Here is a 17,973-nt window from a genome sequence, read left to right on the forward strand (position 1 = left end):
AATCACACTCTTTCTCTGCTCTCTGGTCATGAGATCTTGAATTAGTTATTTACACTTAAGGAATGTTGGTTTCCTCATTTCATTTAATACCTGAGAATGCTAAAATGCCCAAAAGATTATAGTGAAGATATATAGAAGAAAAAACATTTTAAATGATAGAACCTATAAATTTACATTGAGGCTTTGAAAATGACCCAAATCCAAGCAACATATACTAAATTTGCTGGTAAAAATGTGACATTTTTGTTTGTTTTTAAAGTAAATTCTTTGTGACTCTATGTTTATTATGTATTTGTTGTTTTTGTGTATCTATATTTGTTAGCCATATTTATTTATTTTTATATATGTTGCTGACAAAGCTAGTCCCCTCCAAATACAGGGTCGTTCCCTGTTGAGTGCTGCAAAGTCAATACACAAAACCAAAAGTGAGCATCCATTATTGCAGGCTTAATTTCATGGCCACAGAATTGAGAAGTGGCAGTTTGGCTCACAAATCAACTTCTCAGCTCCTGAAAACCAGAAAGCCACAGATATAGGGCATTATAATAAAGAGGCTCGTCATTGAAAGCAAGAGGAGGAATATCCATGTCTTTCTGGGAATGAGAGGAAAACTCCTTGAAATGTTTGTTTTTGTCTATTAACAGTTTCTTCACGTCATTGTCATGGTGATTGTCAACTGTCATGGCACTGGTGAGAGTGCCATTTAGCATCAAAATTAGATTATGATGAAGTTAGAGGATTCTTCAGAGGTCAAGTGAGCTGCCATCTTGAATCCCACCAGTCTTAGCCAGTTTGGGCATGATATAGAACTTTTGACCTCAGGCATCCTGCTTCCTAAAGATACGTAGAATTAAGGTGGGGTAGAAATTCACCTATGTGACATCGGCATTTCAATTTGTAACATAAGTTTTCCCTTATAAGAATAATTATTTTTATTTTTAGAGGTGGGATCTCATCTTGTTCTGTAGCCTGGGTTGGAATGTAGTAGCATGATCATAGCTCACCGTAGCCTCAAATTCCTGGGCTCGAGTGATTCTCTTGCCTCAGCCTCCCAGCGTAGTTAGGACTACAGGTGAGAGCTACCACATCTGCCTAATGATAATTTTTAAGGTGAAAACTGGTATCTCACATCCATTATGATAGCTATTGGAAAAAAATAGAAAATAACAAGTATTGGTGAGGTTATTGAGAAATTGAAACCCTTTTGCACTGTTGGTGGGAATGTAAAATGGTGCCACTGGTATGAAAAACAGAATGGCAGTTTTTCAAATAATTTAAAATAGAATTTTCCTATGAGCCACCAATTCCACTTCTGGGTATATATCCAAAAGAATTGAAAACAGAATCCCAAAGAGATATTTGTATACCTATATTCATAGCAACATTATTCACAATAGCCTAAAGATGGAAGCAACCCAAGTGTTCTTGGACAAATGAATGCATGAACAAAATGTAATGAGTACGTAAAATAGAATACATTCAGCCTTAAGAAGGAAGGGAATTTTGGCAGATGATATACCATGGGTAAATCTTGAGAACATTATGCTAAGTGAAATAAGCCCATCACAAAATGACAAATACTGTTTGATTCCACTCATATGAAATAAAGTAGTGAAATTAATAGGGATAAATATTAGAGTGGAGGCTGCCAGGGACTGAGCAAAGAGGAGAATGAGGAGGTGTTGTTTAATAAGAATAGTAGTTTAGTTTTGCAAGATGGAATGAATTCTGGAGATTGGTTGCACAAAAATGTGAAGGTACTTGTTGCTGAAATACACAATTAAAAATGGTTAAGATGGTAAATATATGTTATATGTATTTTATCACAATTTTTAAAAGTCCAAAATTGGTGTTTGTTCGGCCATCCTAAAGCTATTCAAAGCCCAATAGCACTAAAGGGTTTTGACAGGGGTGTCAGACAAACCTTATTCCATTACTTACCTAAGGAATTACTCCCTCCATAGTAAATAACTCTAAACTTGAGTTATTGCATCTATAAATTGGGTGGGATTAATATATCTACTTCAACAGTGCTGTTTTGTGGCTTAAAAGATATTGCTTTTAAAGGACAACAATGCATCTGTATTAGTTTGCTAGGGCTGTCATAGCAAATTCTCACAGAGTGGGTGGCTTTAAAAAAAGAAATTTATTTTTTCAGAGTTCTAGGGGCTAGAAGTTCAAGAGCAAAGTATTGGTAGGTTTAGTTTCTCCTAAGGTCCCTCACAGGGGCTTGCAGGTGGCCACCGTTTTACTGTGGTCACAAATGGTCTTTCCCAGGTATGCACAGTCCTGTGTTCAAATTTTCTCTTAGAAGGACACCAGATGTTGAATTAGGACCCACGCTAAGAACTTTAATTTACTTACCTCGTTAAGGATCTCCATATACAGTTATATCCTGAGGTACTGGGCACTAGGGCTTTAACATATGAGTCTTAGGGACCCAATTTATTTAAAAATAAATATACAATTTACATTTATTCTTTACTTAAGTTGTATGAGATACTTGTTATATACTTGTTCTATATTGTTATATCTCACACATCTTAAGTGTAGAATAAATGTAAACTGAGTATTTTAGCTCCATAGATAAGTGTTTCTAGTAGGTATTTGAAATATATTTCTGTTATAATTTCGATGTTTTGAAAATAAAATGTGATGTGAATAAGGTCATTCGTTCAGCACATTTTGACTCATCAATTAGTTGAGTAAATTACTACCCACTATGAGAAAATAGGGATTAAAACATGGTTCATACTTTCAAGAAACTGAAAATAAAAGTCACTATTTTAATCATATTTACACAGCACTCGGCATTTTACAAGGTTCTTTTATACATTGTCCTACTTAATGCTCAAAGAATCTTTTGAGAAAGATGTGGGCCTATGTGTTAAGGTTATATATTTATTTCTATTGTACCCGGTTCTGGAGATGAATTAAGAAGTTTTAAAAATGTATCATTTAAAAATAGAAGTAAGTGAGACAATCTTGGAAAAGGGAACCCAAAGGTGAAAACATACGCAAAATGCATGCTGAGGAATCTGAATTCAGAGGGAAAAATGAGCACATATCTCTAACATCCCCTCTGTCCCACATCTTTTGAAATTAGAGAGGGAAAGGTTGGGGGAGGAGAGATTGAAAGAGAGAGAGAGAGGATAGAGAGAGAGATCCATAAAAGTTAACGTAAGTGAAATGTAAGAGGACAGAAACAAACTGACAGAGAAAACAAAATGACAGAAAAATACGAACAAAGAAAAATAGAGCAAAATTCATAATGGGACCTAACGGCTGTCGTTTGGGGGTTCTTCAGACTCAGAGTCATTGGAGTGCAGGCAGCAAATTGGTCACTTGAGTGATTAATTGGGCCGCTACATTTACGATGGTCGGGTTAGTGGTCTCTAAGCCTTCCTCAGCCTGTGCTGTTTATTCAGGGCTGGAACCAGTTAGTGGGTCTTGTGTCAGACAGCTAGCCATTCCCAGGGGAACAGGGTGTTCTGTCCACAGCAGATAAGCAACTAGCACATCCAGTCCAGAGGCTTATTCTGCTACTTTCCCCAAATTGCTGAGGGCAAGCTCTTGTAATTGTTATCAGCGTCTCAAATTGCAATGTGACTATTCAGCAGACAAGTATTTGAAGAAAATGGACACAATGGAAGAAAAGTGCTAGAACTTGGGGGTTAAAAAAGAGAGTTAAGAGAGGAATCAGAAGATGCTTTAATGATCTCTGAGAGATCAAGGAGGTTTAGTATCCTAAGCACAAAAAACAGGCTGGAGAAGTAACCTATTCAAGAACTTAAAATTCTTTGAAAAAAAAAAAAAAAAACCTGTGAAATTTTTAACAAATTACTAAATAGCAGAATGAGCATAATTAATGTGAGAATTAAAGAACAGGTAAAGGAAGCTGAGAGATTTTCTGAAAATGCAGTGCAAAGGAAAAAAGAGGTGGAAAACAAGCATGAAAAGATATGAAGGATAAAAGGACTCATCTAGAAGTTTCAACGAGATGAAGATGGGATAAGAAAAAAATAATGGGGGAAAAATGTTCCATTTGACAGCCAGAAGGATGAATGAAGCAAAAAGTACCAATTTTTCAACATCCCAGAGAAAGTAAAGAATTCTAAGGATTTAAAAAAAAAAAAGTTTAAAAGGTAAACAGTGAGAAATAGAACAAAAAGCAAAACAAATTACCTACAAAGAAATAAAAATTTAAATGTCATCAAGGTTGTTTTCAGTAACAACAAATATAAGAGAACAGTAAGAGAAGAATTTTAAACCCAGAATATTCCCTAAACCAAATTAAGATTCCAGCGTATGATCAAACAAAACATTTCTTTACCATGGAAGGAGTCAGAATTTTAATATACAGTGTTTGTCTGGAAGAATGGCTCAAGGATATGTATCAGCAAAGCAAAACAACAACATATCTCCCCCTCATTCCCCCCAACCCCCAAAAAGAAGAAACTACAAGTTTGGCTATGAAAATTTGCTATAGGCAAGGCTGAACATGGTGGCTAGCACCTGTCATCCCAGCATTTTGGGAGGAAGGAGGCGAGTGAATCACTTGAGGTTAGGGGTTTGAGATCAGCCTGGCCAACATGGTAAACCCTGTCTCTACTAAAAATACAAAAATTAGCCTGGTATGGTGGCCTGTGCCTATGGTACCAGCTACTTAGGAGGCTGAGACAGGAGAATTGCTTGAATGCGGGAGGCGGAAGATGCAATGAGCCAAGATCACATCAAGGCACTCTGGCCTCAGCGACAGAATGAGACTCTGTCTCATCATAGGCAAAAAATTTTTAAAAAGCCACAAAACCTGCTTAAAGATAAGGCTGAAAATTCATTGCTGCTAAAAATTTTATATACAAGTGGACACAAATTCTAGGTCTGAATTAGAAATAGGAGGAAAAAAACAGGAATAAACACAAATAAGGAAAAAAAGAAACAGTAGTTGATATGAAAAAGATTTAAAAGTAAAAAGTGAATATCATCTTGACAAAATTCATAAATTCCTAGGCAAATATTTTGTGAAAAAACTACCACATATATGAAATTTTGATATAGGTTCTTATTTCCTTAGAGATTTGCATGTAGAAATGAAAAATATAGGGAATGACCATCAAATAGAAGCCAGGGATCAGTTACTCTTTTGCATACATGACCCTAACCAGGGAGCTCCTTCTGCTCCCACCACCTCCGCAAAAGCTTCTATAAATTAATTTTAAGATCCATAGTAGAGAATGGATCTTATAAAATGAACATGTTTTAAAAGGGTAATAGAAAGGAAAGCGCTGATAATATTCACTGAAAAAAGGTCAAATGAATTTGAATTACTTGAGGAATCAGAGAGGTTTTACACTGAAAATCTGTATGAGTCCTAATGTTTTTCAAGGGAGTAAATCAGAGACCTGTTTCAGTTCCTTGAGTTTTTAACTCATAGAGCATGAAGTTCTCTTAAATATGAAGTTCTTTTAATTATAAGGAGGAAAGATCTCATCAAAATAAATATTCTTAATTGACTCAAGAAATATGAAGCCTGCACAAGTGAATATCTGAATAATAAATGGAAAAACTATTCACAAATTTTTCACATAACCATGTAGAGGCTCAAGTATGTTAAATTCTATAACTTGTTCAAAAAACAGATACTTATTACGTTTTGTAAGCATAGAAAATAAATATCCAATGGCGTGATCATTGGATAAATTCTGGTGCTCAATACCTTAAAAGAATATGCAGAAATTTTACAAGGAGACAGACCTCTATGTGTTAACATACAGCAATGATCAGGACATAACATAATATTAATATAAATATTTGTGGGAAAATACAGCATTTTAATTTATATTAATTCACCATTTATATATACATGTTATTTAAATATATTAATATAGTTATTTAATTTAAAATATAGATATAGAGGAGGGCAGGAGGGGTGTGTGTGTGTGTGTGTGTGTATGTATTGAGGGGGTAAATTAGAAGACTGGGAGAATTGAGGCATTCACATTAGAATTTATGTATTTCTTTATTTTGTTAATATTTTAGAATAAGGAATTTGTATTGCTTATTTTGTGATGAAAATACACTTAAATCAATAATATAAAATTGAAATCATGCCAAAGCATATCATTTTCATAGAGATGAAAACAAAGACTTGGACTTACTAAGCTCTTTGCCAAGTTAGGAATCTGGACTATCACTTGAACTCAAGCTCCAGTTTTTGAAACTCACTCCAGGTTTTGTCTCTCCACTTTAAAGTGATATATTTATTTCTAACTTTAAAATTATTTTGATTTTATTTTATGAATACCATAAATTATATATTTTTTGGAAATTATGATTATAAATCTACCCTGCAGACATCCTTCATACATAAATTGCAAAAAATCCAGAGAATGGCACAAAGAAAGATGACTCACTATTCCATCACCGAAGGATAACTAATGTTAAAATTATTAGCTGTATGCTTTCAGTCTTTTATTTGTGCTCATGTATACTGTAAATATTTTTAAAAGTGAGGCCACATGTACATATATATTTATAGTTTTTACATATATATGTACATATATTCATATACATATATACATGTTTACAAAATAAAATTCACAATATACTTTTTGGATTTTTAAGCATACTTTTTAAAAATAATTGCCATGCCATTCAGCAGTCTTCTAAAAGCTCCTTACATATCTCTTATTTTTTCTTTCGTATGGATGTGGCAAGACTTAGTCAATCAATTTATTATCATATGAATTTTCACAGCATGTGTCTCTGAGCATTTGTTTACAACAAACTCTGCAAGTAGGGTTTCTTGGTCAGAATTCATACTTTCAAGGTTTTTGATAGATCTCAGAACTACTGTCCAGAATGATTTTTATCATGGTCAGTTTGTAAGCAGGCTATTTTCTCTCAACCCCAGTCAACGCCAGGTAATTAAAATAAATTGTATTGTCATTAGAGTTTGCCAATATGATAGACACAAAAAATGATACCCTTCTGGCTTTCAAACTCCACCAATTAGTGCTAGTTGAAATGCCTGACAGAATGTGTAATATGCAGGGCAAATCTTTACTGTAAAAAGCAAGTAGGTTTCTAAACTTTTAAAGAACCCACTTAGAAGTAGGTCATTTGGGAAGAACTACTAAGTGCTAGTTTTGTTCTAGGTATAACCCAGATAACAGCTGAAGTCACTCATCCTGTCCTGTGAGATTCAAATAAAATTAGTTTCAACCTGTCTTGCTTTCCATAGGAAATATAATATTACCTCTGAGATGTAATCCCAAAGGGCATATACTTTCATGGTAACCTGGTTCTGTGATTTCCCACTACCTCAGAACCGTCCCTGTCACTCTGTGTGCCCGCAGGGCTGTCCTCCCATAACTGCAGTGCTGATATAGCCTGGACCAGGCTCTGCACGCCACTCAGGTAGTTCATTGACATGTGTAACAGGGATGGTGTGGGTGTGCAGTGGAGAGTTTACGCTCCGACTCTACACAGACAATGACGTTTATATGAATTTATGAAATAAATGGAAATTAAATTCTCATTTTAAAAACTCATTCAGCTAGGAATTTCACATTGCCCTGGTTTTGCCTAAGGCCAACATTTGGTGACATGCATCTCATCCCTCAATCCTTCTCTGTCTTATCCTTGTCTCATTTTTTTTTTCTGTTTCTCCTTATTCCCCTCATGCAAGTCAAACACACATTTCTTGTATGGAATAGTATTGACAATTGATTTTTCTAACTGAAAGGCGTCTAGCCAGAACCCAGGTGACTTCACCTTCATAAGTAAATGTGCTCATTCAGGAATGTTATTGGACAAAGGCAAAGTTTTTCCTAGGTAGGAATTTTATAACTAGCATTTAAAAGAACACATTCTGCCTCTTCACTGTTTTGAAGATACAAAAATGCGGGGAAGGATTTGTTATTCCAGGGGGACAAAAACCAATTCCTGTTCTGCAGGCTTTCCAAATACAGCATCTCTTTCTGGTCTCATGTAGGACCCAGACATTCTTGCAGGCCTTTGGCCACCTGCTGACTTTGATCACCATCTCTGATCCTGAGTTGCCCATATCTAGGAGGAAATTTAAAAGATGGACACAGGGGAATATACTTCACTCAAGAACCATAGGTTAAATCTGGCATGCCCATGCCATTCTTGCTGGATCTTCAAGTCCCTACACTTTGCTATCTCATGTACAGGGTCCTGGTCATTACTGACCATGTTCTGTTACTACTCGTAACTCATTATGATGCCAGAAAACTTCTATGCCAAAGCAGTATGTGTTGAGTTCATCCAACTTGCATCTGGTCTTTGTCCCATTTAGCATACAGAATAAATATATATTATTTAGGACACTTTCTCTTTCTTTTTCTTTCTCTTTCTTCTTCTTCTTCTTTCCTTTCTTTTCTTTCCTTCTTTCCTTCTTTTTGGATTCTTGCTCTTTAGCGGCAGACATCCAGACCAAATTACCTTAAGGAAAAAGAGAGTGGGAAGCCCAGTAGTGGAACTCACTTCAGATATCCTCTTTCTCTCTTTTTGTCTCTGTCTGTCTGTCTCTCTGTGTGTGTTTGTATCTCTCTCTGTCTGTCTGTCTCTCTCTCAGATCTGTATAAGGGATGAAAGGCTGAGCAGTAGCCTGCAAGAGATGACCACTGCAGAGATTCAGGCAGCATGGCATCATGGAGTTCCGATTTGGCAGTTAGTACAACGGGTTCTAGATCAAACTTTACCCCAACCTGGTTGTATGTCCAATCATGGATCTTCCTAAAACTTGGATTCCTTGTCAATACAGTAGTTCACAATGAACTGTATTAAAATTACCTGGGGAGCTTTTTGAAAAGCAGGAGCTTGAGCTGTTTGGCAAATCCACTGAATCCCAATCTCACAGGAAAAACTTACAGGTTCCATGCACAATGAGATGATGCTGATGTGCTACCAAATTTGAAAGACACAGAAATAGTCCATTTTTTGGAAGTTTTTCCCAGATTTAAAATGTATGACACTAGAAAGTTGTAGGAGGGCCAGATCTACCTACATACTATTTTATAAGTTCATCATAAAAAAGACAACATCATTATAAATGGTTATGAAAGAACCCTATGTCCCAACTAGAGTGTACATTTTTCTGAGACGAAGTAAAATGGAAATGTTAAAAGCTCAGAGAAAAACGTTTTTCAAATACACAGGGAACATGACATGCATGCACTCTTCATATATAACCAACACAAAGATGAAACAAGAACTTGTAGAACAAGGAGAAGAATATAAAGTAAAGGCTAAATTAATGGGATATAGAACTCCTGGTAAGCCAACATGGGAATTTTGGTGACAGGATACAAGATGGATGCAGGAAAAAGTCGCATAACTTATTTGGTAAACAGGGAGAACCAAGATAGGCCTCAGCACTCAGAATGGTGATCATGATACTTCTCAGTGCAGCAAGATCTTTGATGCCTTTTATACTTAGCTTAATAACTACACTTTAAAGGCAGTCATCTAGGTTATCTTAAGGTAAAGTTCAAAAAATCTTACGCCCAGCCTGTCTATTTGGCGAAAGAATCCCACAGTATCTTTGATCATGAATTAGTTTATCCATTTTAGGAGGGGCAAAAACAAGAAAACAATACAAAACCTTATCCTTTGTGAAAGCTTAGACTTTGCATCAGTCAAGGCACCAATCATACAATGGAAATGAGCTTAGGCAAAAATAAAAGTAGTGGGTACATGGTTCACATAATTGGAATTCTAAAGACCTATTCAGACTCATCTGGGTCCAGGGCTCAAATGCTGTCATCAAGACATTGTTTCCCTGTCTTGGTTCCACTAACCTCATCTTAGCTTCATTCTGATGTAAGCTTTCTCTATTTGACAGTCAAATGGTGGTTGGCAACTAAAATAGCAATTATTATTACTGAAGTAATAAGATTGAGAATCATTTACTAAGTATCTACTCTATGCTAATGTTCTACATGTATTACCTTTTTAATCTTCATGGTAGTTCTGTGAGACAGGTTCTATTATTTCTCCATCTTAAGTTTTTTAAAGACAGGGTCTCACTCTATTGTCCAGGTTGGAGTGCAGTGGCCTGAAGATGGCTCACTGCAGCCTCTACCTCCCTGGCTCAAGCGATCTTCTCACCCCAGCCTCCCAAATAGCTGGGTCTATAGGGATGTGCCGCCACACCCAGCCAATTTTTTTTTAAGTAGAGATGAATTCTTGCTATGTTGCCCAGGCTGGTAATTCCTGGGCTCAAGCGATCCTCTTGCTTCAGCCTCCTAAAGTACTAGGATTACAGGTATGAGCCACCTAGCTTGGCTGATTTCCCTATTTTAGAAATGGGAAGACTAAGTCATAGAGAAGTTTAGTACTTTACTGGAAGTCATACAGCTAGTGAGTGGTGGAACCAGTATTCTAATCTAGGCTGTCTGGCACCAGAGCCCTGGTTGGACCTGGATCGCTTGCTCTTGGCTTAAAGGGAGAAGACTGGATACACTGAATGTTATAACTCAGCATAATTATTACAAAAATAGGGACTGAGGAGATGGTTTCCTCAAAGGAAAGATGATGGAGGAAAAAAAGACGAAGACATATATTTCTTCCCATAATTAAACAGTATATCTAGTAGAAAAATACATTTGGTTGAAAGACTCTAACATAAGAGTTAATTAAAATTATTCTGGAATTCAGGACTGTAAGACAAATTAATTTTGGTAGGAGGAAGTGTAGTAGTCAGGGAGATGGTTAGAATAAAAGCAGCATCAAAAGTAGGAAACTAAATCAATTCACCTGAGTAACGTGATTTGTTTTTTCTACCTTCTTGCAGTTCAGATAAGTGTTTGGAGGACTCCTTGATTTAAACGTAGAACAAATACACAGATGTGATATTTAAGTCTTTAGCAAGGCAGAATAGAGCTGAAAGATAAAGGAAAGTGAGAAATAATTTGAACATATTAGTCTTGGTGTTTAACCAAACACACACACAATCAATTCTCTGTCTCTCTGTCTCTCTCTCTCTCTCTCTCTCTCTCTCTCACACACACACACACACACAGACACGCATGCACGCACACACACACGCACTTTTTTTTTTTTGGTAGGAATATCAGAAGGGATTGTTTCTTTATAGCAGAATCAAGACTGATGGTATCTTTTGGATGATGAGTTTCTTTTCCTTCAGAAAAGGCAATATTTGTTTATCCTCTGTGCCCAGACTGTTTGTTGCTCTTGTTGCTGTTTTTAAATAGATTCTGAATAACACCAAAACTCACCTGAAAACAGTAAGAGGATACAGAAACGAAACAAAACAAAACAAAAAAACCCAACTGGAGTAGAGCTATGAGATTCAGCATCAGATAGAGTGGAGTGGGCACTTTTCTTCAATGTCTGTGCTTTACCGTTCTTATCTGGCTTCCATAGCAGAGGTCAGCCTGTCATTGTTATGGTAGTAAACTTTTTATGTAGGACACAGATGACAAGAACAATCATTTTTACTTTCACCACTAAGCAATATTTTGAAATAAGATATAAAGGATGGCCATAAAGAAAAATGTAAACCCTTCTCTCTCCAACAACATATTGCACTTATCGGTGCAATATGCTAGATGGAGGACTTTTATTTCCTAAAAATATTTTCATATGATTTTCCATTACTCTTTAAATATTTTGGATGGGATTCAATAGAGGATGATGGCAATGAATGAAATGGCTTAACGTGGAGTACTTTTGTTAGCATGTTGGAGGAATGTTTTCTCTCAGAAATCCATCACCTACTGGGTGTGGTGGCTCACGCCTGTAGTCCCAACACTTTGGGTGGCCAAGGCAGGAAAGTTGCTTGAGCTCAGGAGTTCAAGACCAGCCTGGGCAACATAGCAGGACCTCATCTCTTCAAAAAATTTAAAAATTTGTTGGGCATGTGGCACATGCCTGTAGTCCTAGCTACTTGAGAGGCTGAGGCAGGAGGATCTCTTGAGCCCAGGAGGTCAAGGCTGTAGTAAGCCATGATGGCACCACTGCACTCCAGTCTGGGCAATGGGGTAAGACCCTGACTCAAAAAATAAATAAATCCATCACTCTTTTAAACTGTACTAGACTATCTATATAGAATATATATTTTTAAAGGTGAATATATTCATCTCATAAAGAATATGGGAAGATATATCAATGTGATTTATCCCTCATTAATCTCACCATTCCAACACTATGCACTGTTACCTAAATGAGGATAATTACACTAAACCCAGGTTACTACTTCAATAAGGAGCTTTTCCCTCTCTCAGCAGTCTTTTTTCTTATCATTGCAATGTTGCCAATATAAGAGACAGGATACTTTAAAATAATTAAGAACAGTGTTTAAGATCAGCTTGAGTCTTCTCAAAGCAAAGTAAAATCTGACTGGACAAACGTACAAATAATAGATTTAAGTATTTTTAAAACCAGATATAAATATTTGCTTTCAAGGAAATCAGTGAATTTGATGGAGTGAATGTATATTGGATCTATTGTGTGTGTTTATAGATGTGGAGATACAGAGTTTTAATAGTCAAAATTATGTTATAATACAATGTCCCTTGTGGTTTTTAAAAGAAATTAATTTTACTTCTTTTCACTTAATAATATTGAATTCTGATAGTGATATGGGAGGAGGGCAGGGAAGTGCTAAGTAGAGAAATCTGGGGTCCCTGGCAAGGGCTCCACCCTTGGACCTGTGCCCATATACCTAAATGAGGACAGGCATTTCTGTTTTCATACCCAAAAAGTTGCCTTTTGGCCCACCATGTCCTCCATCCTGTACCCACAAAAGTCTAGGACCATAGTGGGCACACATGCAAGTGGCTGGATGTCAAGAGGGGCAGAACACACCAGTAGACACCAGCAGACACTGGCAAGCCAGCAATGGTGAAATGATGTGGACGCCAAGGGGAATTCAGCCAGGAGTGATCAGAGGAGAGTCCAACTGCTGGGCAGCCCAACTGCAGGGGAGGATCACCTTCCCACTCAATCTCCCTTATGGCTCCCCATCAATCTCACTGGGAACTACCTCCACTACCCAGTAAAATCTTGCACTCATCCTCCAAGCCCATATGTGATCTCTTTTTTCTGGTACACTAGGGCAAGAACTCGGTAAACAGAAAACTCTCTGTCCTTGTGATAAGTCGAAGGGTCTAATTGGGCCGATTAACACAAGCAGCCTGCAGATGGCAAAGCTGAAAGAGCACACTGTAACACACACCCACCGGAGCTTTGGGAACTGTAAACACTCAACCCTAGACACTGCCATGGGGTCAGAGCCCAAAAACACTACCCACGACCTGTCCATCTGTATGCGCCCCCTAGGGGTGTGAGCGGCGGAGCACTGAAGAAGCAAGCCACAGCCCTGTCGCACACCATGCCAGGGGGATGAGGGAACTTTTCCCATTTCGATAGTGTTTTCTGAAAAACTTTTAAAATTTAAACATATTTTTATATGAACCTACAGACAGGTACTCATCAGATAAAAATGAAAATTAGTTTATCCATTTACCAATTAGAAGCGTAATTTTTTTTCAAACCAAATGTATTGATTATAATTTCATCTTTGAGAAAATGGCACCATGTAATATTAGTGATGCTATACTCCACCACAATTTTTACATATTTTTTCAAGTTATATTTCTATATCTGCTTTACCAGGCAGAATTTTATTTATTCTGTCTAATAAGAATTCCCAAGTTTTGGTTAGCTGTCAGTAATGTGGGCAAATTAACTTTTTTCCATATTATAATTTTCCACATTGTAATCTTCACAGTTGAGTATTAGTTTCTAGGGGATTTTTAAAATAATAAGTCTTCAGAAAGATTGCTCTTAATTATTTTCTCTAGTGTTTGGTGCAATACCATACTTATCTATAAAAGAAGGCAGAGCTTGACATCATTTACTGTCATTGAGATTAAATTTATATATATTTCTGTGTGTGTGCTTACCCACTACAGTTTTATGTTGTAACTATTTAAGGTTAACTTAATGAGTTAGAACTGGTAACATACACAAAGCTGAATGCCACAGGATTTAGGTGTGCTTTAAATAGCCAAAAAACATGCACTTTAGAGACTGCAGTGGTTGATTATTTCTCATCTTGCCAACACCTTTACACTGTGAGTATAGCAGCTAAAGTAATTTGGTTTTCAAATATTGATTCTAGATCAATCCCAGATTTCAGTGAAAATACCAAGAAAGAGGTCTGATTATAGTAAAACTTTTGTGTTGACCAATGTTAAAAACACATCAATATGTTGAAATACATTAATTACAGAATCAGCATGAAAATGGAAAAATTTTATTTCAAAAAGCTTAGAACATCTTACATACTGGAAGTTGGAGGTCTGTGTGGTGTCATTACTCTTTGATTATTGTGCCTTCTCTTTTTTTCCTGATGGTGATTAGACACTGAGGCTTTGAAGTCAGATCTAATTATGTTTGTGTCCTGTTTCTACCTCCTACTATGTTTTCAACAATTTCCTGACTTACATATTGTAGACAATAATACCTACCTCACAGGGTTGCTATAAGGATCAAATGACAAATATATATAGAAACGCTGGGCGGACTGCCTGGCTAAAAGTGAGTGAATAATTAATGCTATTGCTTTTACCATGTTATAGTTGTTGTTATTATTGTTGTCTCCTGCTGGTAAGATGCTATGTTAATCAGGGAATTACACGGTTTTGATCTCTTAAGATAGTAATAATTAATTACCTAGGGATGCCTTGGGGAAGCAAGTAAGGATAAAATATCTTAGGATATTTATATTTTTATAACCAAATTCTTTTTTTTCTTCGAGATGTAGTCTCACTCTGTCACCCAGGCTGGAATGCTGTGGCGTGATCTCGGCTCACTGCAACCTCTGCCTCCCAGGCTCAAGCAATTCTCCTGACTCAGCCTCCCTAGTAGCTGGGATTATAGGCGTGTAGCACCACACCTGGCTAATTTTTGTATTTTAGTAGAGACAGGGTTTCATGATGTTGGCCAGGCTGGTCTTAAACTCCTGACCTCAAGTGATCCACTGGCCTTGGCCTCCAAAAGTGCTAGGATTACAGGCGTGAACTACCACACCTATAACCAAATTCTTAATGCTAATCTTTAGCTCACTCTATTTGCAGGAATTTTCTTAAGTATAGAAAATGGGAGAGGGAAGGAGTGACCTGTTCTATGATCTCAGCCACTTCGGCTATGATAACGTGCTCCAAAGCCATCAATGTGGCTCCATGCATAGACTTTAGAAGTGGAAGACACTTGACTCCGTTTGGAATACTCAATCCTATTTGTATTCTATTACATGCCATGGAGACAGGGACCAAATCTGTTTTGTTTCCCACTGAATCCTCACTATCTAGTGTAGAGTCCAGAATATAACAAGCACTAAATACATATTTGTTGAATACATTTATCAGAGAGGGCATTTAAACACAGTAACTTTTTTTTTTTAGTTTTTTTCTTGGACACAGGGTCTCTGTCTATCACCCAGGCTGGAGTGTAGCACACGATCTTGGCTCACTGCAACCTCCACCTCCTGAGTTCAAGCTGTTCATCTGCCTCAGCTTCCAGAGTAGCTGGGATTACAGGTGTGCACAACCACATCCAGCTAATTTTTGTATTTTAGTAGAGACAGGGTTTCACTATGTTGGCCAGGCTGTTCTCAAACTCCTAGCCTCAAGTGACCTGCTTGCCTCGGCCTCCCAGGCTGGGATTACAGGCGTGAGCCTCGGCATTTGGCTTAAAACACAATACCTTTGAGAAGTTTCTACTGTCCTAGTACTCTGAAAAATATTAGCAAATTAATTTTCTTGTCCAGTTTTCAAGTGATTTTTTTTGGCTTATTTGCAGACATATAAATCCATGTTCCTTGGTAGTAATTATTATTCTTTGTGTGACAAAAGGAGCGTATATTAGAACGATGTTGTGTTACTTCACTGAAACTAAACAGAAAAGTGACAATGAAGGGTAAGAAAAAGCAAGTTTAAGAGTGTCAGCATGATGATTCAGCTGCCAGTAGCTCCCAGACGCTCTTTCTGTTTTCAGGAAAGATGACCTAATTATCCCAGCTTGGATGACCTGTCTAACTTTGAACCCATCAGCTATAGAAGGGTAGTGTTACCTCTTTGTAACATGTTTGTTAAGAGACTACTCCTGTGGGTAACCTTATTTCTGTGTGTGTTTGTGAGGTAGCAAGTTTTCAGCAATTAAAAGAGCTGGAAGGTAACCCATATCTACCAGAAAAAGCTAAGTTAGCCTTTGGTAACAGCCTTGAAGTCTCAGGAACTTAAACAAGTTTTATTTCTAACTCTCAGCACTTTCCTGGGGATTCTGTTCTAGATCATTCTCTAGAACTGAGAGACAACATCCAGTTCCTATAGCTATGCTATACAGTATGGTAGCCTCCAGCCACAGGTGACCATTTAAATTTAACTTCAGATTAGTTAAAGTTAAATGAAATTTAAAATATACCTCTTCAGTTTCACTAATCATGTTTCAAGTGTTCAAGAACTACATGTGGCTAGTGGCTAATATATTGGATACTACGGAGAATACTTCCATCTTTGCAGAAAATTCTACTGGACGGTGATCATTTGCAACATTGCTGGTCACTAGGAAAAGAGACTTTTGTTAGGTCTTGGTCTAGCAATGAAATGCTTTAGCTCAAAAGCAGCATACGTTACTTTGTCTTACAATAATGGCCCCACCCAATTTCATGGCCCCACCCAGTATCAATAAAGTCAGGAAATGCAATTCTGCTGTGATGGTTAATTACATGTGTCAGCTTGAATGGGCCACAGGATGCACAGGTATCTGCTAAAACATTATTTCTGAGGGTGTTTGTGAGACTGTTTCTAGAAAGTGTTTGATTGGATGGACTGAGTAAAGTAAATGATTCTCCACAACCTGGGTTGACATCTTCCAAACCACTGAGAACCTGAATAGAACAAGAAAGCTGATGAAGTTTAGATTTACTTTCTGCCTGACTCCACCTGAGCTGGAACAGCCATCTTCTTCTGCCTTTGGTGCTCCTGATTCTAAGGCCCTCACGCTCAGACTGGAACCTACATATTGGCTCTCTAGCCCTCAGGCCTTTGATATATATACATCTATATCTATCTCCTATTGGTTCTGTTTCTTTGGTGAACCCTGATTGATACACTTACCATGTGACTAAATGCAGAAACCAAAAACTATTTGGTGAACTACCGTTAATAACAGCTACACGAACCAACAGGCCTTTACTACAACAGCAAAATTAGGAATTATATAATGCTTACAAATTATTTTTCTTGGTAAAATATTTGTGGCTTCTACTTTTCCTAGGGGAACAATCTTACACATAAAAATCTTTATTTTGGACCTGGAATAGTCATACTATCCAAGAACTTATAAACCTGTATATGTGACAGTGGGGGTCATAACAACAATCTTGTAGGTTTTGTTACCTTTATATATATATATATGTATGTATTTAGACAGGGTCTCACTCTGTTGCCCAGGCTGAAGTGCAGTGGTGTGATCACAGCTCACTGCAGACTCAACATCTGTAGCTCAAGTGATCCTCCCACTTCTTCAGCCTCCCAAGTAGCTGGGACCACAGATGCATGCCAACATCATACCCTGCTAATCCTTTTTTTTTTTTTTTTTTTTTTTAGATACAGGGTCTATTTTGTTGCCCAGATTGGCCTTGAACTTGGATGCTCAAGCAGTCCTCCTGCTTCTGCCTCCCAAAGTACTGGAATTACCAATATGAGTCACCTGGCTGGCCAGATTTCATTACTTTTATATAATTATTCTTGAGAACAGTATCTAAATTATTTGTGTCTGCTCTTTTATGACAATACTAGTTTGGAGAATTAAAAATTATCTGGTCTTAGGAAAGCAAAGACAACAATTCTGCTTGGAGGAACATCACTTTATTCTCTCAACCTCTGACAGCAGCCACAGTAACAAAAACTGAAA

This window comes from Aotus nancymaae, unplaced genomic scaffold, assembly GCF_030222135.1.
Source record: "Aotus nancymaae isolate 86718 unplaced genomic scaffold, 86718_ANA_hifiasm-v0.15.2.pri h1tg000046l, whole genome shotgun sequence".
Classification (NCBI taxonomy): domain Eukaryota; kingdom Metazoa; phylum Chordata; class Mammalia; order Primates; family Aotidae; genus Aotus; species Aotus nancymaae.